The sequence below is a fragment of the Anas acuta genome, chromosome 11 (assembly GCF_963932015.1).
Source record: "Anas acuta chromosome 11, bAnaAcu1.1, whole genome shotgun sequence".
Taxonomy (NCBI): domain Eukaryota; kingdom Metazoa; phylum Chordata; class Aves; order Anseriformes; family Anatidae; genus Anas; species Anas acuta.
This window is the reverse complement of record NC_088989.1, coordinates 14,386,008-14,408,041: the sequence shown is the minus strand read 5'-3', so window position 1 is coordinate 14,408,041 and position 22,034 is coordinate 14,386,008. Positions and strand designations below refer to the sequence as shown.

The 22,034-nt window shown below is 42.0% G+C and overlaps 2 long non-coding RNA genes across 10 annotated transcripts in view; one reads left to right on the top strand and one right to left on the bottom strand.

Annotated features, from left to right (window-relative positions):
- LOC137862391 (uncharacterized) overlaps positions 1-22,034 on the bottom strand; it is a 40,078-nt gene that overhangs the window by 8,224 nt on the left and 9,820 nt on the right. For 3 of the 9 annotated variants that reach the window (XR_011100228.1, XR_011100232.1, XR_011100230.1), the window contains 2 exons: positions 6,294-21,166; positions 5,246-5,306 (listed from right to left, as the gene is read on the bottom strand). This is a non-coding gene — a long non-coding RNA (uncharacterized lncRNA). The remainder of the gene's footprint in view (positions 1-5,245; positions 5,307-6,293; positions 21,167-22,034) is intronic. The other 6 variants (XR_011100235.1, XR_011100229.1, XR_011100233.1 and 3 more) reach the window with 6 other exon arrangements.
- LOC137862392 (uncharacterized) lies at positions 1,972-4,664 on the top strand. The gene is made up of 2 exons (XR_011100237.1): positions 1,972-3,064; positions 3,720-4,664. It is a non-coding gene; the product is annotated as an uncharacterized lncRNA (long non-coding RNA).

Sequence of the window (22,034 nt, the reverse complement as noted above, 5' to 3'; positions counted from 1 at the left end):
TTTCATAAACGATATGCAGATTTTAGAATGAAATCAAGGTTTAAGTTTATAAGCAGAACTGAAATGTCACTTATCTTCTAAATTCCATTCACTTCACTTTTGCTTTTCTTCCTTTTGACACTCATTTAGCTATTTTTCTTCATTCTTGAATGCAATCCTCACAATATTTGGGGGATTGTAGATTGTCTCATTTGCCCAGAAGTTCTTCCCTGCCCCTTTCTCCCCCAGATCCTGATTCCTGCCTGTCATTTCCAGAGACTCATACCAGTAAACAACCACAGAGAAGAGCAAAGCTTTGCAATAGGTTACAGAAAATGACACTAAAATTGGATGAGCCAAACTCCCAGCTATGCCAAAGGGACAAGGCTCTAAAGAAAAAACTACAGCAAATATTCACTGGCAGTTGAGCAAGAAAAATTGGCATTTAGTTCACTGGTCTAAGCAGAAAAAGAGAGGCAAGAATCACAGGTTAATTCTGCTCTGTACTTGAAAGTCACAGAGGCAAAAGAGATCACGGATCCCTTGTTAATCTTCTCTTTTACAGAAAAACCAACACGTGGCTGTAGCAAGAGGTATGAGCTTATTGATATCCAGGTCAGACGTTTTAAAAACTACTTGGAAGAGTAATGGTGGGAGGGAATTACATGAAAGCAGGTTCCTAATTGCTGCTCTTTTTCCAGTTGAACATCATGTACTGCTAGTGAGTAAATTAAAAGTTAAGATTTTAGCAAATGCACAGCCCCATTGCAAGTGTTCTGTAATTTCTAAAGTGGAATAAATAATTTCCAGTGAATTACCCCGTTGCACTCTGCATATGAATCACAGAGAGATCACTATGTCCTCAAATTATTACTGGTCAATTAAACTTCACAAGTTTGACTTTACAAGCTGTGAATATCTGAAATCTGAGCTGCTGCTCAGGGCTGACATTGATTCTGTTCTCTCGCTGGTTGAGTGCACAAGCTTGTCTGTGAACATTTACGGTTAACAAGTGAAAATTCATCATCTACAAACACACAGGTGTAACTGAAATCTGTTTCCTTCATAAATTTTGGGTGGTATAATCCAATTACTTAACTTAGGTCTTAATTTGATGTTATCTTTGTATTATGCAAGCAGCTATAGTCAGGTGCTGCCTATGTTAAGGTACTCCAGGTGCTATGGAAGCAGCCTGGATCTTGCAAATAAATGGTCTAGAGCTGCATAAACATTTTGCAAATGGAAATATGTTTATACCCAAAATAAGTTGCTGGACTTTGGGGTAGTCACATTTCTTCACAGATTTTTATGGCTATTGCATAGTCACAGAACACTTTGTAATATCTCAGGAGGTTAACAAATTACAAGATGCAATGCAAACTCTTCACAAACGTCTGTTATTTTTGCAGCGACTACTTCTTTAGTACAGCTATGAAGGTGAGAATCAGACTAATGAAAATGGGAAAACCTCACACTTGCTGTTAGCAGTACTCAGCATTAGGAGATCTCCCAGGCAGGCAGCCAGCGGGTTGGACCAGCAGCATCTCCAAGCAGCAGGGAGCTGGTAGGAGTTCAGGTGAGCAGCTCAGCAGCAATTAATTGCTGGCAGGGACTAAAACACAGCTCTTGTTCCCCCTCTCAGACATGCTAAAGTGGCTGAAGACAGAAGGCCTGCAGTGTCCCCTCCAGGGACACTACTTCAGGGTACAAACACAAGAGAGAAACTGTGTTTAAATTATGGGAGATCCCTGTACCACTTGACTCCAACTCCCAACCAATCCATCTCAGCTGGCTGACATGGTACAGGCAGTGCTTAACTTCAGCTCTAGTAAGCCTTGGCTAACCTTTTCTTCAACCTTAACCTCTTAATTTTGAAACCTTTTCTCTAAACAGAAAACTTCAGTCTTTGTAAACCACACCTCATTTATTCAGAATGGAGTTTTTGAGTTACTGAAAGCAGCTGTTTCTATCTTCCTTGTCTTTCTAGTGACCTCAGAGGTTTGCCACACAGAAATGCTGCTTAATTCTGATTGTTCGTAAGCCTAGAAATTGGACTATGAGCAGGACAAACACTGAGCTACAGACAAAGAAAAGGAGATGGCAGGGAATGATGTGCTCGTGTTGTCATTCTTTGCTTAGATTCCTTCACTGAAGATGCAGAAGATGCAAACAGCTACAAAGACATATTAGGGAAAAAAAGAGACCTCTTTAAGCAACAGGGTTTTTTGCCTGTTCAAGTGGCAGTTAGCCATCATGCACTTGGTTTTGACTGATGAAAGCAATGGTCTAAGAGGACATTCTATGGAACAGTGGAATTTAAGAGCAGTGAGACACGATTTACCAAGAAGACAAAGCAAGAAGGAATCCCAGTGATGCACATGAGGTATGTGATATGGCTGCACTAACCGAACTCCACGGTTAGCTGGCTTAAACCATGATAACCACCATAGCTAACGCAGCAGTAAACTCTTCCTATCCCACAGTGCGAAACACAGAGGCCAGTGTAAAGAATTGGGAAAGAAATAAACAAACAGAAACCCATGACACTATTTCTCTAATCCACATGAGCTGAGAAGCAATAACTTCAGATGTGAGCTGCAAACATCACAGCAACTTGATTTGCACAGCAATGAGATCACACAAAGCCCTAGCACAAGAAGTTCTTTCTGCTTTACTTAGAAATGCGTTTGATTTTACTTTCCTTCTCTTCTCCAGAAATTCTAAGTTTTATAAAGGCAACAGACTTGAAAGCACAACTAAAAGATGCAGCCCCTCGTTATGCATCATGCAGGAGCTAACCCAGACATGCTGCAACATAACCTCTCAGGTGGGACCACCTCAGTAATCTCAGCAACACCCCTGCCAGGAGAACGCAACAGAAGAGCTGGGAAGTACCTCCTGGGAGCAAACCTGGAGCCACCCCACTGCAAGTTGAGTCCTTGCTGCTTTTCTTAAGCATACAAAAACCTCAAGTTCTGCCAGACTCTGAGCTCTGCCTTTAAAACACTTTTAAGGAGATAATGTACAGCAGAAGTGTTACAGTCTTCTTGCAGTCTCTGGGAAGAAAACCTGTCTCTACAGAGAGGTAACGAGGAAAAAATAAAATCCTCTTTTACTTTATTTCTCATTTTCAACTTTTATTTTATTTCCTCTCAATGTCCATGTTCTTTAGCCTGCCAAAAAAAATCTTTTGGCCGCATCTTTCAGTCAGATGTATATCACAGCATCCCTATCATGTTTTTCTGGCCTCATGTAGGTAATGCACGTGTCCGAGCCCAAGATGATCCCCACACAAGGGAAATCTGGATTTAACCCTGACATGTTGCTCTCCTCCTGCTTCCCAGCGTGGAGCCAATGTTGGCCTCTTGCAGCACCCCTCCCCCCAACACACACACACTTCAACTCACATTTGTTTTGATTAAATTCCCCAGATAACCAAAACTCTTCTGCCCTTTGAAAGTTATTGCCTCCCAATAACCTAATAAAAGAAACATCTGGAAACCTTTAAAGGTTTAGATATGTCCTATTTGATTTACTCTATAAAGGGAAGAGGAACAAGACTGAAAGAGTACAGGAGATTGAAAACAAATATATGGTTCAAAGCTGAGAACTTCAAAACCCTGCTATTAATGCCGTGAAGGAGCAGCATAATCCTGGGGTCAGGCTCTGTGATAAATGAGATTAATGCAAATTTTGTATTCCGTTACCATCTACCTTCCCTTTTTTTCCAAAATACATAGGACATCACTGCACTACAAGCAAACAAGAAGCAGTTTCTATACCCTGCAAAATCATCCACGTGCATTTAATGCTACATCTGAATTGCTGAATCCTGGCCTCCGGAGTGGTTAAATAAAACAAGCTTGTGGGACTGGCTGCTCTCTTACAAATGAACACCGACTCAGAAGAGCTCTCTACACTTGACCTGCAGAGTAAGGATGTGCAACTGCTGACAGCAAACCGAGGCCATTTCTGTAGAAAAACATGTTGTTAATCTACTTCTCCAGCAGTGCCAGGAAACATTAGAGGGTACAGTCCCACATGTGCATGCACACACATCCATGCTCTAAATATAGGTTGAATTTCAAATAAAAGGTTCTAGTCTTAGTGAAATCTTCTGTCCTAACCTCTACCCTTGCCTCCTAATTCGTTGTAATTATATTTTCAATAGTTCTCAGTGAGGGAAGTTTTAGCAACAATTTTGGCCTGTATTTTTTTTATCCATTCTGCCCAAATCCACTTGTTTTTCAGGTTCACTTAGGTCTTCTGTCACTGTTCAAAAAATCTTCTACCCATCCTACAGTTTCCCATGAGTGGGGGCTTTGTGGCAATTTCTCGTCTATCCTCGTATTAGGTTAGGAGGCTCAACTTTTAAACATTTTCCCTTTGGTTGGGTACTGCCAGGTTAACCTCCTGCTTCATTCTTACTCATTCATCTTTTAGTTTCCCACTTGAATGAGAACCTTTTGCACATACCAATGCAAGGTATAAAAATAGGAAAAGTAGTTAAACTTGAATTGTAAAAAATATTACAGTACATTGCCAGCACTGGAGCTACTATTCAAAGATGGCTGGGTTTGGAAAGCTGTGTGGCAAGATGCCAGCAGTGTGCTCCAGCTTCACAGGAGAAAAGGAAAATGCTTTACTCAGAGATTCCCAGTTAACTTCACAGCTTGAAGGACTCTTTTCCCTCTTGAATTCAAGTACAGCTGCAGCCTTCTAATCTATACTGTAGCAGGTTGTGGTACTTGCAGCCATCAGGAATAAAATATTTCTGAGCTTTTTTTCCTTATTCACAAGCAAAGACATTTTTGCAAATGTGCAAAACAAACAAGCTGATAACATATATTCTCTGAACACCAGCAACAGAGCTTTGGAAAAAAAACCATCCAGTAATGAGGTTCACAAGAGTAGTGTCTTTGCTGTATTGATAGCTGGACTATTCTGAAGCCTGGTAGAGAGTCAGTTAAAACAAAGCTAAGGTATGAGCTAAGTAGGAGTAATATATCTCCAAAATTGAAACCATATCAGATTTTTATACAAAAAGTAATTAACTTCTGGCACTTTCATTTTGGAATGCTGAGTTCGAAATCCCAATGGGTTCAATTCTGAAGTGCAGAGCAACTGCCCCCCCCCCAGCAAAATCACTTCAGTATGTCACAGGTTGGGAACCTAAAGCCAACAGATGTTTTGGAGAAGCTAATCAATAAAGCTATACCAACAGTTAGATCAAGAAGAAAATATTCCAGCTGAGAGACTGACTTACATCTTTTTTCCTATGAAGAGTCAGCAATTTTGTCGAAGTACAACACGAAGAGACAGATTTCCTGCAAATAAAGGAAAAGGGGTTAGATTTTGTTACACTGGGACAAATCTAAGAGGATCTACTATCAAATTCACCAAAAAAAATCTGGCCAGGAATTAATGAAAGAGGAGATATGGCAGATGGTTGTGCTCACGGAGCAACATGGTCCTATCTACATTTGCTCTCACTGAAAGGAAGCATTCAACAACAAAAAAGGAGGCTGCTGGCAATGAATTTGGAAACTTCTCAGAATAATCTACTTAACACAAGGAATACAGAAGAATTATTTCCAAACGGAGATTTGACATTTACACTAGCAGGAATAGTATCTTTGGTAAGACTAGGGAGTTCAAACATACAAGAGCTGTTAATATTTCCATTTCAGTACCTAAACTTGTCATCAAATGGGGGTAAAGAAAGCTCCATGACATTGCATCACACTTAATTAAAAAAAAATTACAGGGGGGCTAAAAGGGGAAAGAGTAGTGGGGAGGGGCAAAGGAAGAATTATTTTTTATTATTATTATTATTTTTTTCCCTGAGTTCATCCATCACTGGTTACAATTATACACAGAAAATCAAATTAGTTGCACCAGTGGTCTGTTCAAACCTGACAATTTCTGTATTTCTAGTTTAGATTGGAGGAGAATCAATGAAAGTTTTACAAAGGTAAGTTTAAGTCAAAGCTTACAATGCAGAGTGCTCAATCTGTCTGCCAAGGCAAGGTTCAGCCTTACAGGAGTCATTAAGGTTAATGCAATCTATACTGATGTGACAGTAAGATGCTCTATTTTCATTACACCAGAAAGAAGCTCTGATTCACTGTGGTTAGGGCTAATTGACAGTTTCCAAATCACACAGTGGTAATTGTTTACAGTTGTAGAAAGAGAGTATATCGTTTTCACTGCTGGTATACTTGATACATTTATCCACTTAACCCCTCTCACTTAATTCCCTTTGATATGTGGAAATAAGAAATAATTGAATCCTAGTATCTTTTGACATTTACCTTTCAGTTAAGAAACTGCTTTGCCTTGTAACCGGGAATTAGGTCAGGGAAAGCTTGAACACGACTGCCTCTTTCTTCTGAGAATGACCACCTGTGCCCAGGGAGGTTGTGGAGTCTCCTTCTCTGGAGATATTCAAGGCCCGTTTGGATGCCTGCCTGTGCATCCTGCTCTAGGGAACCTGCTTTTGCAGGGGGGTTGGACCCAATGATCTCTTGAGGTCCCTTCCGACCCCTACAAGTTGGGGAAAGAACCAGAGCAGAGGGCAGCCCTGGGTGTTGCATGGTTGAGGCATGGCAAGAGAAGCCCCTGTGGATGAGCTCTGCTTCCATGCAGGGTATGGACCGTGGGTGTCCAGCAGCCTGAGGGGCTTTATCCAGTCATTCCCTACATTTGCAATTTAGTAGCTCCAGAAAGGTACTGGTGCAATACAGCACCAGTAGATCTCTGTGTAATCTTCAAAAGCAGCAGTTTAGAAGCCATTCTCCTCAAAACAACCCCCCACCAGGCTCATGCAGGACATGGTATAACAAGGTCCCGGTTCGTGCAGCTTTCCATGCAGAACGGAGAATGCTTTCAAAGGCCTGCGCCATTTGAAAGGTTTCACAGACAGGCACATCCTGAGGGACCAACAGAACTGGTTATTTAAATGCCCTCCTCCATGGAGGTTTTCTAATTCGATTTGGAGATCCTCCTGACAGCATTTCCCTGTAAGAGATTTGCCTCAGAAGAGTGATCCATTCCAGGGGCTTCCACAGATACATCAGCCAATGCTTGATGAAGCCCATTTTCTGCACGGCAAGAGGGGGCATGCTTTCGCCTCCTGGTTAAATGATCAAATGGTTAAAAATAAAAGAACAAAGTAAAGTATCCATTTATGCATTAATACCCAACAACTACTAGGTAACAAGGAAATAAGATGGAAACAGTTTAATAAGGCAGGGCTGGACGTGAACATTGCTAATGCATAAGAGTACTTTAAAAAAGACTTAGAGATAGCAGTTGTCATCAGTAGAGTCAAATATATTTAACTAGTATAAAATCTAATCCTCATATGAAATATAATGAATTCTGCATGAAGTAAATGAAAAGCAAACATGAAAATGAAAAGCTCCCTGAGTGAGCCTGGACATTTCATGGTTTGTAAAACTGACTGTATTGGTATTTGATGCGATGGCGGTCACAAGTTCTGATGCACTTTTTGACAGTGAGCAGTGCTGTGATGCTTCAGGACAGAAAAACTTGTAGTCAACTGGATCTCTTAATTTGCTTCACACATTTTATAAACTTTAAAATGAATTTAGGAAACGCATCGGCTATTAAGGAAGATACTATGTGATGCTGCACCTGCTCAAGTAGGTATTTCATGTTATAATAAATGCCAACTAGACTCAGCTGTTTGTAAAATTAAAAACGAAGGGGTAAAATCAAGCGCATGCAGATAGGTCCATTAAGTACTACCTGCTACCTAATAGGGTGCAATACTGAGAAAAAAATAAATCATCAGATTTTGGAAGTGACAAGATGAACCCAGCCACAAGGCCAGCCACTAATTCCAATGAGATGCTGAAAGAGATTATTAGTTTGGGGGAAGGTCCTAGAAGGTACTAGGCTCAATTCTACAAAAGAAAAAAAGAAGAAGAAGAAAAAAAAGTAATTTCAGAGGGTGTTTCGGTGCCATTTGTGATGACAGTGAAAAAGTAAAGTAAGGCATTGCTGAAGGACAAAGTTAATTCGCTAAGTCTATGAGTTAAGGCGTTGTCTGTTTGCACAAGAGGTCTCTGAAGCATCCATACACACTTCCTCCAGCTACTGCTTAATGAATCCTGCAATTTTCTCTCCATGTGAGGCTGCAAACATCTGTAATTCACCGTCTTTCTCAATACATGTGAGTTTAGCAACTTCTGCTGTCTTAGAGCTGGTTATAGTGTTTGCCAGAAAAATGCAGCTCTCTTACAACACAGAGCTGCTTCTTCCAAACATGGGTGTTCTCAGAAAGTCTGTTTTAAAGCAGTAATGGGGATGGCAGTGGGTCCAAATCACCAAGGACCCTCACCATCTTATGGCTGTGTTCCCACGTGGGCAGGGTCTCAGACTGTACCTGTTTCTAACCAAGGCTGTGCTTTATTCCCTCATTATTTTAGGAACCCTGAATCAATGAATTGTTCAGGAGGTTGTAATGTCTGAAACTTTAAAACGTGTAAATCTACGTAGTTTCAGTACTTAGGTCTGACAATAACTTCCTTCCTCTGACCAGAGCTCTTATGATCTCTTATTTAGACCTGGTGGTAATTAGACCTGTCAATAATTACTGGAGCTCACTGAACTGAAATGATGTAAACAGAAGCTTGTCAGCGCCACCTCTCTATGGCTCAGGCAGAGCTCTCCTGTCATGAGCCAGCGGCGTGGTGGGGTTTGGGCCTGGCAGGGTTTGGGCCTGGCTGACCCACAGGCTCTGCCCCCACACTCTGTGGTGCCCAGGACCCCCAGCCCTCTAACCAGAATCCTACTGATACTATAATGGGTTATAAAAGCCTGGAAGGCTGCTCTGGCACACTGAGGACATGTGGCTGTGGCTTCACCGCTCTGGAGGTGCACCAAAGCTGTCTGCGCACACCGGAGCCATGCAACCATCCACACATGGGTGGGAGCCTGGGGAACGGGACCCCCGTGCAGCTGGGGGGCACGGGGTGGCTGAGCATAACACACTGCACTGCTCTGCACCTCTGACACCAGCTGGGCCCAGAGCCACCATCCCAAACCCAACGGGAGAACGGAGGTGGGGGTGATGCGTACAGAGGGGGTGATGTGCACAGCCCCTGAAAACAGGGTAGCCAAAGTGCTTCACCTGAGCTTCAGAAGAACAGCAAACAGCACAAAACCTGACAGCTGGATTATGTGGGCATGTCTGGATTACAGAGACAAACGACAGAAAATGGAGTTCAGGCCCTACTCAGGTGTTTTCCTGCCACAGAAAGGGAGGTTCCCAGCAGGTCAACCTGAACGTCCCAGTCACAGACAGAGGGGTGAAAACACAGGTCCAAACTGTCATGTACTGAGGTCTGAAATACAGCCTTGTGTTGAATACTCAAAATTTGAAGAAAATTTAAAAACTGACACCTTGGTCAAACCCTGCACCTTGAAGTCACCTTTAACGGAGCGATTCTGTTAGTGGACAAATGGGCTGGCGAAGCAAATCAGCTGCAGACTTTCATACAGTTTTGCCAGTTACTCAGGGGTTCATTGGAGCAGTCCAATGCTCAGACACAAACAAGACAGAAGCAGTTCAGGCTTTGCAGGGTTCATCATATTCTCCCCCAATACCTTTTATCTCTCAGGCCTGGGATTTGTTAATCTTGCATTGCGCTACACATTTCTGAGATCTGCAGTGGCTGCTAGAGCTAAATTGCACATTTCAGCAGCTCATCCTCCTCCCAAACCATATAAAACTTCCCAAACTTGAGCAGTTTTCACAATTCATCTCAGGTCTAGCTAAACACAATGTGTCACATTTTCATTTTGACACCACCAGATGCCTGGCCCTGATACACTATGAGATGGAAACTGCTTTTCTGAGTAGAGTTTCACTCTGAACTTTTGCAGGTGGAGACCCGAGTATATTTTTAACACAGTGGAAACTAAATAAATTAGTCTCAAGGGTGAGTCTGCTGGATTAGCACAGCTTCAGTATGTCTTGATATTGAACACTTTTGGTGTTGTTATTCAAGGTAGCTCGAAGCAAGTTCTGGCTAATCCATAGCAAATGCAGTTTGCACATGGATCACCTCTCTTCTTTATAATCATAATATAGACTGCAAGAACTTTCATAATCTTGGGCAAAAATTGCGTATGAAAGCTGAAGCTAAGAGCTCCTGTCACTGCAGTGGCCTCATTGGCAATGCCTATGCTCTGATCTGCCTCAAATACAAACCAGCAATCTAAGCTGGGCATTGCAAACACTGTCTACATGTGAGAAAGAGCAAAGCTCTTTCTTGTGTGAACTCCTTTGATGAATCCTGTTTTGATTCAGTCTTCTAGGAAGTGAGCGCCTCTAAGACAATTTGCTTACACTACTTTGTCAGCAAGGCTCTCAGGGTGGTTATGGAAATTCCAACATTTAATAAATAAAAGACTTATATTTGAAAAAGGAACCCAAGAGTAAATTATACTGTATTTAACTAAATAAAGGTGTTTGTGTTGGATCTCATGTAATCCCACAAACAACAGCAAATGGTTAAAGAAACATGATAGGTGGGGATTTTCATAATTTCTTAAGCTATTTCCAATGCATTGATATTTTTCTTGGCAACTTCTTTAAGAGGTGGAGAAAAAAATAAAAAATAAAAGTCAACAGTGACAGCTGAGACACCATAATTACTGCAAGTTGGCTGATGTAAGTTTGCAAGGATACATCATGCATTTATCCTATGGTCTATGTTCCTCTGTGTAATACAAGGTAAGGCTTTGGAACTTCTCACAGCTCATTTGAACAGGCACAAGTACAGTGAGCAAACACCCAAACTGGTAACATGTTTACAGAAAAATGCATATACTGAAAAGACAATCAGATAATCAATGTGAAAACAACCTCTGTAAGCCTTCCAATCAATGATCTTTACATTACTCTTTTCCTCTAATCACACTGGACTTTAATAAAGACCTTCTCTCCCCAGAACACACAGTGTGCACGTCAGCTAAATACCTATCTTTCCCGTCCAAACTACAGCACACTGATTAATAATTGCCATCGAGCCCTCTATCCACGTAAAGAACAACTTTATAATAGCTTTAGATCTAAAATAAAGCTTTTGGAAAAACCTAGCATCTTCTCATGAACTTCTGTGAAAAAACTTCCATATATATATAGTGTCACTACCTGAAATAATGAGCCAAACCTGAAAGTAGAGATAACTAGAGACTCTTTGAAGCTTGGAAAGCAGCTGAGCAACCACAGGCATGGAAGGCTCAGCTTCCCAGATGGTGTCACTTGCAACATCTTTGCTTGGCTTCGCTGATGAGCTCCAGCCACACATCTCTGACACTTCATGCAATTCCCACTACCAATGGTTTTTGTTTTATTCCTGCTTCAAGGTTCACTGAGGTTTTTAAAATAAGAAAATAACGAACAGAAAATGATTATATGCAAATATTTGCATTCATACATACATTTCACTGTTTGTACATGAGGAGTTGTTTCCTGTGTGAATAAAAACCTCCTTGCAAACAGACATATCAGTGAATATTATCATAATGCAGAAATCCTTCAAAACAAGGATTACAAATGGAGTTGAATTCAGTATAAGTTTATATTCAATACCTAAAAGTCACTATTCGTCAGGAGGTCACAAAAAGAAATGCTAACTCCTTTAAATATTGAAACCATTCCTCACCAGGAAACCTGAACTAAAAGCACTCAACCTAAGTATTAGCAAAACCTAGCACTTCCATTTTTGACCTTTCCTAACTGATAGATAATGCCTGCAGCACAGACTAATATCCACCATATATGCGAGAATACCATGTAGGTCTGCTAGTTACTTCATATGTACTTTTTTTACTCTCCTCTGGTGCCCTCTCTGCTTTGAATGTGGTTTTCATTATTGCTCTACGAGTGTTTTGCACTAAAGCATTGGTGTACACTTGTTCTCTGAGCTTGGCTTTGCTGCACTGATTATATTAAAACCTTTACAATTTACAAAGTGTTTGGATTCATTTGGCCTATCCATTTTTGCCACCCAACAAAAGGGCTGAAATGAATGAATCAATTTTTAAAACAAATAGGACTTGACAGCAGAGACATAGATTTGTGCGAATGGCAAAAGGTGCCTAATTAAGAGCTCTGGGGATGATGAGGCTTTTATTTCTCTAATGAAAAGGAGCTTTGTGAGTTTGCAAGTGTTCTCCAGCTCCAGCAGGATGGATCTCTCCTCTGGGGAGAAAAAGACAATTCATTTTTCATGCCTCCACTTAGCTACTGGCATCCATTCTGCCTTCTGGGTCAAAGCTTTCAGGTGACCACCAGTTTCCAAATGCTGAACCAAATACCTGGAAGGGATGTTCTCACTTTCCAGACAGCACAGAGCGACTGTTTCTAAAAATCAAAGGTTCTCACTGATATCCCCTAATGTACCTGGTATTTTCTTTCTAAAAAACTGAAAGATCCCAGTTCCATGTTGTGTGTGTTTTCCAGACATAATGGCAACACTGGTGTTGGATATAAATTAAACTGATGAGCCAAGCACACTGGTCTCCCCATTGTCTTCTGTAATAAAAATATACAGAACATAAAATAAAATGTTAACGGACAGTATTATGCTAACTATTGTACTGCTATTAGGAAACCAAGTAGGAGGTGGCTGTGACGAGTAATGCAGCTTGCTGTGAGCACTGCTGCTCATTTGAAGCCCCCCCAAGGGGAAAAGGCAGGGTGTTTCCACATCTGATTACTCCTTGTACAACTAATCTGGGTGTGCTTAATCCTCACCCACAGAGCACTACGTGCACCTGCTTTAGAAGGTCGTTGGCGTACTTTAGTGGGTGCTAAAAACAAAGAAAGGAAAGTAAAGCTGCTGCTTTAAGGGCTATTTTATATATTTATATATATTAATAAAGAAACAGGACCATATGAAAACTGGGTAGGATTTGTGGCTGCCTCAGCCTTCAGTTGTTCTAGTGTGCCACAGCAATTCCTGCGCTAGCATGGGGCAGGCACGAGGAAGAAACCAAACTGCTGGGTTTCCATCATCTTCACAGCACTTTTAAAGACCTTCTGGAAATTGTTGTAATACCAGCATCCAAACTGAGCCTATGCTTTGCAGAAAGTTTAGTTGTACTGTTCCATGAGCAACGTAACAGTCTTATTTACAGACCCTGGATCGGGCTGGACTTCTTAGCCCAAGAGAGTGCTTTAAAGCACTCTCAGGTTCCTCACAGTCTTTCAGCTGGGGTTGTTCTTTAGTCCTCCATCATTTCTCATGAAACTCTGTCTTCTCGATTCTTTTGTTTTAAAATGAGATAAGCCCAAAATCCCAAGACCCCTTTGTGTGCCAAATGTTCTTTGGCACACACGTGGCAAAGTGCATCCAACACTCTTTACCCTCGAGCAGCACTGCAGGGACCCACAGCCTTCGGTGTGGAAGTGCACGCACAAAATCAGACAGCTGAGGAAAGCAGGAGCAGAGTTAAACATGCTCATTTTCCACAGAAAAATCATGAGTTAGTGAGGATTTGACACAAGTTACAAGTTTAGTAATGCCTGAGCTCAACCTGCCTAGAGCAAAGCACCGTGTTGCTGCGTGAAAGAAGTCCTTATTGAAGAGCATCCCAAAGCATAGCCCATGCCCTGGCACTGAGGAGGTGGCAAGTTTCAGGCAGACAAACAGGGCAGAGCCTGATGCAGAATATTTGTGTGCTGTGGAAATACTTAAAGACATACTTGTGTGGACAATTCTGTCCATGCAAGTGAGCAACACTGGCATTTTTGGCCACTGTACCCAGGACAGGTTGGTCACATCTAATGCCACCCTTTAAGTCTCCGTAGGCATTAGGGAATCTGGACCAGAAATGACAGACACAATGTCTGTGCTTTGGTCTGCCCTTATTCAGAGAAAAATCAGAGTTATGCCTAACAATGAAAAGCAAAGAATAAAGACAAGTGGGGAAAAAAAAAAAAACAAAACATTTCCCCCATACTCCAGAAGCAGTGCGGCTGCTGAAGCTGCAAAACCAAGCAAAGATCTCAACGAGAACATACAAATGCAATCTCTGCAAGAGTCTGCACACAACAGTGGATGCTCTGCATCCAAATAAGAGCAAAATGGCAACGTCCCAGGCAAGGATGCTTTCATCTAGGAATATAGTACATAGAAAACAGAGCAGAGCTTGTTACCCACCCACTTATAAAATATTAGAGGTAATGAACCTAAACAAAGCATCTCATTTTTCCTGGCAAACAAAAAAGAAAATCATTTTAACTAAACTGGCTTAAGTGAAACATGAGGAGTTGCTGCCAGCAATCCAATTTAGAAGTTTGCTTTTTTTTTTTTTTTTAGTTCATAACCTTTCAAATGTGCCTGCTCAGGCTAACTTTCTGGTGAGCAGGACTGTTTATTTCACTGGAAGTCTATAAAGCTCAGTGGGGAAAGTTTGCGTTTCTTCCAATTTTCTCCATGATAAAAACATCCAGATAGGTAGAAGGTTTGTAAAATGGAAGAGGACAGACAGAGCTGCTGTCTCAGCTTATTAAAAAGGCAATCCTTTGATTTTATATATTTGTATACCCCACACAAGCACCATTAGTACTGGAAAATAAAGAGAAAGAACCCGTCTACAAATTCAATCTTCATATGCAAGTTTGCCCTTAACTGGGTGGGGATAACCATAAGTTATATGCTCCAGAAGCCTCAGAAAGATTAAGATTTGCTGTATTGTAAGCTCAAAATACAGCATCCATTTTAGCTGAGGGTAAATGTAGTTTAGAATTGCCCTATTTCTAAAATACAGCCTGACAACTGATGTTCGAACCTTCAAAAATATATATATTTTAAATTTCAGTAAATACATAGCTAGAAATTTATCAGGAAGAAGTACTTCCACATACCTCCAAAAACCAGGAATAAGTCTCTTATAGATATTACCAACACTTTTCTGAAATGCAGACTGCAAAATTAAAATTGCAGCCAGATTTTCATATATATATACATATGTAAATACTTCTACTTTTAAGTAGTGACTTGGAATTTGCATAAAAGCCTCCAAAGCAAAAATGTTGGAGATCATATTAAATAGTATTATTAACGATCTTCATGATGTGCTCTGAATACCAAAAATGAGTTTAATTTGAAATACAACTTGAAAAATTCAAAGTGGATCCAATGTTAAAAATGAAATCTTGAGTAACAGTTCATATAATGCTGAAAGGTAACATGCTTAAGAGCAGGTGAGACAAGGGTCTGTTGGAAAAAACCTTTCAGCTTTCATTATAGCTATGAATCTCCTCTTGTGCTGTCTGGAAGGCCTGATGAGACCTGCAAGTCTTTCAAAACTAATATTGGTTAATTTATGGTTTCACATACAAGAGACATTTTTGCATGCGTTGGCAAATAAGTCTGTCACATTTCAGTAGTGATGACTGAATTCATGATTTCTCAGGTTGACTGAAATTGAAAGCCTTAAGTTATGTTTTGATTTTCAGAGGATTTTTTTTTCAGGATTAAGTCTAAAAGCTGTAAATCAAGACTGTTTTTTAAACCATGCAAAACACTCAGACCTTCTCCTGCAAATCCTACCACCGAGACCTCTTCTAAAGGGGTTTACAGCATCCCATTCTGATGTTGCTTATGTTACAACAAACACGAAAATAACGGTGGCAAAGGGAGGAAGAAAAGTGGGCTGGGTTGAATTGAGGAGGTTGATGTGATAAAAGAAATTGCCAAAAGAAATTGATGGGCTAAAAGAAAGTGGAAGTTGGAACCAAAATTACTTGAATCAGGTTGGGAATTTTCATCTGTGTTTGTGCAGGCTGCTTCTCACCCAGGGAGGAGTGGTGCAAGCAGTGCTTGCTTGCTTGAGCAGTGACATTGGGAAGAAACAAGTGCTCTGTGTAGGCTCACCAGACAAAAAATCCCAACTGATTATTGCAGCTTACACAGTCAGGCTCAGCACATGCAAGGCCTGGGGCTGGCAACAAGCTCCAACCAAGAATTCTGAGCATCAGGAAAATGTGTGGTGACAAAGAAGGTCCAAAGGGAAGCCGAGAAGTCAAGTTGCAGGTTGGGCTGCTCAGGGCCATGCCAGTGAGAGCCCACTGGCCCTGACAGACAGCTGCACTGGCTGTAGAGAGCCTGGTATTCTGAGAAAGAAATACAAACCATTGGAAAAGAAAATGCAGCCTTTCAGGCTCGTTTTACCCAGCCGCAGATCTGCCGAGTTAAATCCATGTAAGCCACCGGCACAGTGAGGGAGAGACTGGCTGAATAACATCCTCCTCCTCCTCTTCCTCCTCCTCCTCGGTGTGTGCACGCAGGCGTCTGTGCAGCCTTCTCCTTCCTTTAAGAACCATCGAAGCGTGTAATTTCAGGAAGCTGATCAGAGCATCCGTGCGGCAGTCAGTAGATGGCAGTTACACCTCTGCAAAAGGCAAACCTCAAAATAGGGCAGATGTTAGTCTACCGAAAAGGAGCTGATGGAAATAATACTTAAATACAAAAATAGGAACTGAGTTTCAAATGTCTTTGGATTGGGATGGCTTGGCTAGAATTTGTTGTCTTAGGTAACAAAATGTTTGTTCCCTCTGGCTTTCTGCTGCTTCTGCATCAAGACAGCCCACCTACCCCCCTTGTGTGAAATCCCACAACTCCTGATTTCATTAATATTAAACTTTGTAAATTTTACCTTTTGAGCCTAAGGAGCTCTGGCTACACCCTGTGAACAATGCATGGCAAAGTGACTTGTTTCTTTGTCACCAGAATCAGTTAAATCTGGAAAGAATGAGCTTTAAAAAAGGAACAGAAATCCCGACTCCCAGGTCCTATGGGCAGGGACAAGCATATGCTCCCAGGAAAATCCAGAAGGAAAAACAAAAATGAGGAGTACAAAAAGAAACTACTCAGTTTCTTCCAACACCACAGGGTGTTTACATCAGGCTCGGCAGGAATCTTGGGCCAAAATTAACAGAGAAAAGGCATCAAACTTATTTTTACCTTAAGCAGGTTTCTTTTTCCTTGCTTCCTCACCCAGGTAATCATTCAGGGATTTTGAAGCACAAAAAATAGTCAGAAGGCTGAAGAGAAATAGTTGCTATTTATTTGCTTCCAACTGAAATTAAGGACTATATCCTTGCCTCCAAGGGCAGTGTTTTCTTTGGTTTTATATCCACACCCATTGAAACAATCAGCTTTCCAAACAATTTTTCACAAAGTCGAAGGCAGTGAGTAATGCTATAATAAAAGGAATGATTTTTAACCATCTGACAGCCTTTCATTTTCTTCCTGGACTGCTAGAGCATTAACAGCAGACACTGCTCATGCAGTCCCGAGAGCTGCTTCCTCATGGGGCTGCCTCAGCTCTCCAGCTCCCGATCCTGCCTGTCCCCTGTATTCCTGAAGGATGACACTTTCCCTCTGTTTACTTTCAGAGTGAAAAAAATCATGTAACATCATAAGTTTGGGAATAGATCCTTGTGCAAATTTTTCATAAGCTATGCATTATGCATAGGGTATTGTAGTGGTACAAGGCAGTAGCTTGTACTCACGGATTTACCGTGTGCAGACATTTAATCTACACGCAGCCTTATCCATCGGCCACTTAAAGTCTGGTTTCTCATGTGAATAAAGCATAGGATTTCCACAGCCTTCAGCAGGGAGGTGTACCGCAACACTCACTGCCTTGCTGTAGGTACAATCTGTTTCAGGTTCTTTCCTTCCCACTGCTGAGCCAGCTCAGCTCACAACAGCACCGTCCTGCTGCACCAGCTCAGTGCTTGCAGCTTGGCCCTGAACATCGACTCCACCATCAGTCTGGCTACAACTGGGTGCAGCAAATTCCTTCCAAATACTTGGTGTCAACTTTGGGGAAGCCGTGGAACTTCCCACAGGTGATTCTGAGCAATTGCTCATCGCTCCAGACCTGCCTTTAAGGCCCTGTGTGCAGATGCAGCAATCAGGCATCCGGGGGCTCTGGGCATCAGCAACCATCAGCCATGTGGCTCAAGAGCGTTGTGACATGAGCCTGTCTTAAATCCGTATGTTAGGCTATTTCACTGTTTTGTTGGTGGAACTCTTCTTAAGATAGACAATTAAAGTGTTTTTTCCTTCACTGTTCTTTTCCAAGTATCTTTTCCCAGGGATGGTACTCACCAAGAACAGCAGCTGGAATTCCCTCCTTGAATGCATAAAAGCAGTACTTGAGCAAGTAGCTAATTGTGATAGTGGGAAACAAAAAGAAAAAAAAAAAAGAAAAACAAACAAACAAACAAAAAAACTTTTCAGGAGAAACAAATTGTTTCGAAGTTTCTGAAGCAGGACTTTATGAGGCATAATCTTTATTTACTCTTTGCAATTCCACTCTGCTGCGTAAGACAACAAAGCATCCTTCAGCTTTTACCAAAACATTTGAGACTTCTTTAAAACCCAACCCCAAAAGTCAAAAGCACTTTCCTTTTCTCTGGAACTGTCATCTCTTGTGGAAAGTAGAAAGCACCCACAAAAGTTTGCATTTTAGTTAGAACTCCATTTCCCCATGGAAAGAGCAAAGTTCAATCTGAATTTAAGCAACACTCTTCCCTTGGCTGTGATCTGACATGCTGTAAGCCCACATTGCTTGGGTTGCTTTTCCTCTGAACAGGAGAAGATGAAAAAATATTCTTCACAGACAGTCATCAGCTGTGTCGTTTCCACTTGTACAAACCCCTTTTGAATGCTTATCTGTTTAAAGGGCTGCCCAACACTAACAGGCCCTAATCTGTTCAGCATTCTCCAGTTGCTTACATCTGAGAAAGCAATCGATTTTATGGTAAAATACTGGAGTGCAAAAGTCTGAGATTATGACATTTCATGCCAGTTCACACTTCATTACTGGCAGACCAGAAGAGTAAAAGCAAAAAACTTTCCTAGCTGATCCTCAGCCCTACAAATCAGGTGCAGCATCTACACATGTCCAGCAGCACCACTTCTCAAATGCATCTTAAGAACCAACTAATCGTTGTATTTTTCTCCTTTCTGTGCTACCTTTGTCTTCTGGGAACATGTGAAAAAAATTCTAGCTCTGTGGGATGAGCAATAGAGAAAGAGATCAGAAAGTCCCCCAGACTGCTGTGGTTACACGGGCTTGGCATCCTGAAGAGGATCCCCAGGAATAGTTTGTCTCCTGATCTAGTAATGAAACTTTGAAAGTCATCAGTGATTAGCAAGCCTCATTAAAACAAAACAAAACAAAAAAGGCATTCTTTAAGAACAGAAAGGATAAAGCTGTCCTCGGCTACAATGCTGGTGACTTCAACCTGTGGGGCACTGCGAGGGGCTGGGAGAGGAAAGGCAGGGCTGCTGCAACAGAGCAGCACTGTGCGAGGCTGGCAGCCTGCAGGAGCCAGGGGCTTTCTGGGGATAAACACATTCACTAATTAGAATTCGCAATCCTCGGTGGCAAGAGGTAGTAAAAATTATTCATCAGCTATTAACAGGGTGTATTTATATGAACACACAGCCACATACCTCTTAAACCCAAGGCTGGCAGCTTCTCAGCCTGAGCACACGTGTTGGTAGTGTATTTACTGCATCAGTCATAACTTCGGAAATTGTTGGTCTGCCACCGCTCCGACACCAGCCACGCTTCTATCGATACTGGCTGATATTGTCACGTCGTGTCTGTCACTCGTTATACACAGGAAACCTTTTGGAAAGCTGCCTTTCCCTCAGCTCCAGGTTTGTTCCACTCCTACCACAGCAGAATCTTGCTGCAGCCTCAGACTGCTGCGTGGTACACGGACACAAACACAACCTGAGTCAGAGGCATTAGCATCACCAGAAGTCACATTTCTATTGCAGGAAGAATTATGGATTATTCTTCGTATAGAATTTAATCTAAGCATGCAATTCTAAATAACTTGATTTTGTATTAAAAAAAAAAAGCATTCTCCCTGCCAGTGATTTCCTCTTCTCCAATGTAATGTAAATAACATTTTATACATTTCCTGTTTTATGGTCTCTCTGATTGTGTCTTACTCTTTCCTTCAACAATGAAAATTATTCATAAATAATAATATGTTTCCCCGGTAAAAGGAGGACATTTAGTTTATTTTTCCTTCCACCTTTTCAAATACCTTTATATGGTGTGACAATTACCCGTTCAGCTGGGCTCCTGCTGCTGTAACAATTTTATTATTCCATTTCCTTCCACTTCTGAGACTTGGAGGGAGAGAAATGCAGCACAACGTATGGAACATCTCTGAACTCAGTTCTGCGGTCACCAGGAAGGACAAAAGATTTCCATTCTGTGCATGGGAATCGCACCGATAGGGGCTCCTACCCAGGGAGCAGTGCCACCCTCAGAAGTGAGTTTCCCAGCACACCCTGCAGAGGAAGACTCTGCTGCCCACGGGCCATTATTGTGAACAGTTATGAAATTTCAGGCCACTCAGAGCAGACCAGCCCTGCAGGAACTCTCTTCCTCAACATTCATGCATACCATTTATTAGGACAGTGGCTAAAAATCTTCGCAGAACCAGAGATCACAGAGGCCCCAGAGAAACTTGAGGTGCTAGATCTAGCAGAGGTATCTCTGTGTGTGCAAACATCTTACAAGTGCACACAATTTTTGTGCTAGAAAGCACAAAATTCATGCAAAATTTGAATTGATAGTAACCCCCACCCTAGCAACCATTAGCTTTTTCTTTTTAAATGCTGCAACACCAACAGGCATCTTCAGTTTTAAGCAATTACCTGCTTTCATATCAATGCACATCATGCTTGGAGAGAATCTTGTATTCAAGGATGCTAATAAATAAATGGTTCCAAAAGGTAACTACATGGAAACACTTACATGGATACGAAAAGAGAGACTCAAAAGCCAAAGCTTAATTGCGGTAGGCAGGATTGAGAAAGGCTGTGAGAGTACACAATATAAAGATGTACCGAAAAGATGTGGGAGACACCATGACAACCTCAGCCTCTCTGGGAAGACAGCTGAGTGGCATTTACGTGGCACATAAATAAATGACCTTGGTGGCCTTACACTCACTCTTGGTGACCAGAACACGGGAGCTGGGGCCCAGCGAGCAGATGGAGCGCTGATAGCGTGTGCTGAAGAGCCGAAGCCTCAACAAAAAGTCTTTTGTTTCCTTTCCAGCTTTCACTGCAACAACTTCTTGGGTAGAACAGTTCTGGAGAAAAAAAGAAAAAAAATAAAAGAGATGTTTATAAACCCAGCACAGAAAGGGAAGATTTTTTTCAAGCCTGTTGTCTCTTGCAGTACTGCCAAGAGTCGGGGGATCAGAAAGTACTGATCACATTGGGTCTTCCACAAAGCAAAGCACACATCTCTCCAGTCTGAGTGTCATCCAAGGAAACAAACTGCTGCTGCTGCCAGTAATGAAGCTTACATGTAATCAGAAGGGGACAATGGAAAAGCTTTTCAGTCACCCCATAACCTGTGCTGTCGCTGCAGCCCAGCCCATCGCGAGTGGGCAGCGCAGAGCTGTGCTGTGCTGGGGCAGCATGTGCCAGCTTGGCAGGGTGCCAGCCCCAGCCCGGGCACTTTGCTGCCTCGGAGAATTTTTTGCCTAATTAACAAGCTAGGTGTGTGTGGGGGGGGGTTCTTTGTTTTCCAGACCCCTGCATCACAGGCCAAAAAAGCTTCCTTTGCTTCTCCCCCTGCCTCATTTTCTGTGATCGCTGCTATTCTCAGGAAGGCATCGGGCACATTGCCATCATGCCCCAAGCTTCATGTATCCTGCAGTGCGTACTGGCTTTGCCCTGAGCTTGCTGTTTTCTCTGGCTGAGCACAAGGGATGTGAATGTACAACGTGTGAGCAGTCCAAGCATCACTGCCTGTGTGCAGGTTTGCAGGGTGCTGAGGCCCGCACTGCACATCTCCATTACGGCTGCTGCCCAGGCTGGCAGGCTCAAAGCAATTGAGCCAAACTCACTCTTTTTTTTTTCTTCATGCACATTCCCAGAGACTGGCAACATCTTGATCTGCAAAATGCTGTTTTGCAATTCCAGCTCGTGCATGCAAAGAAAACTGTGCTG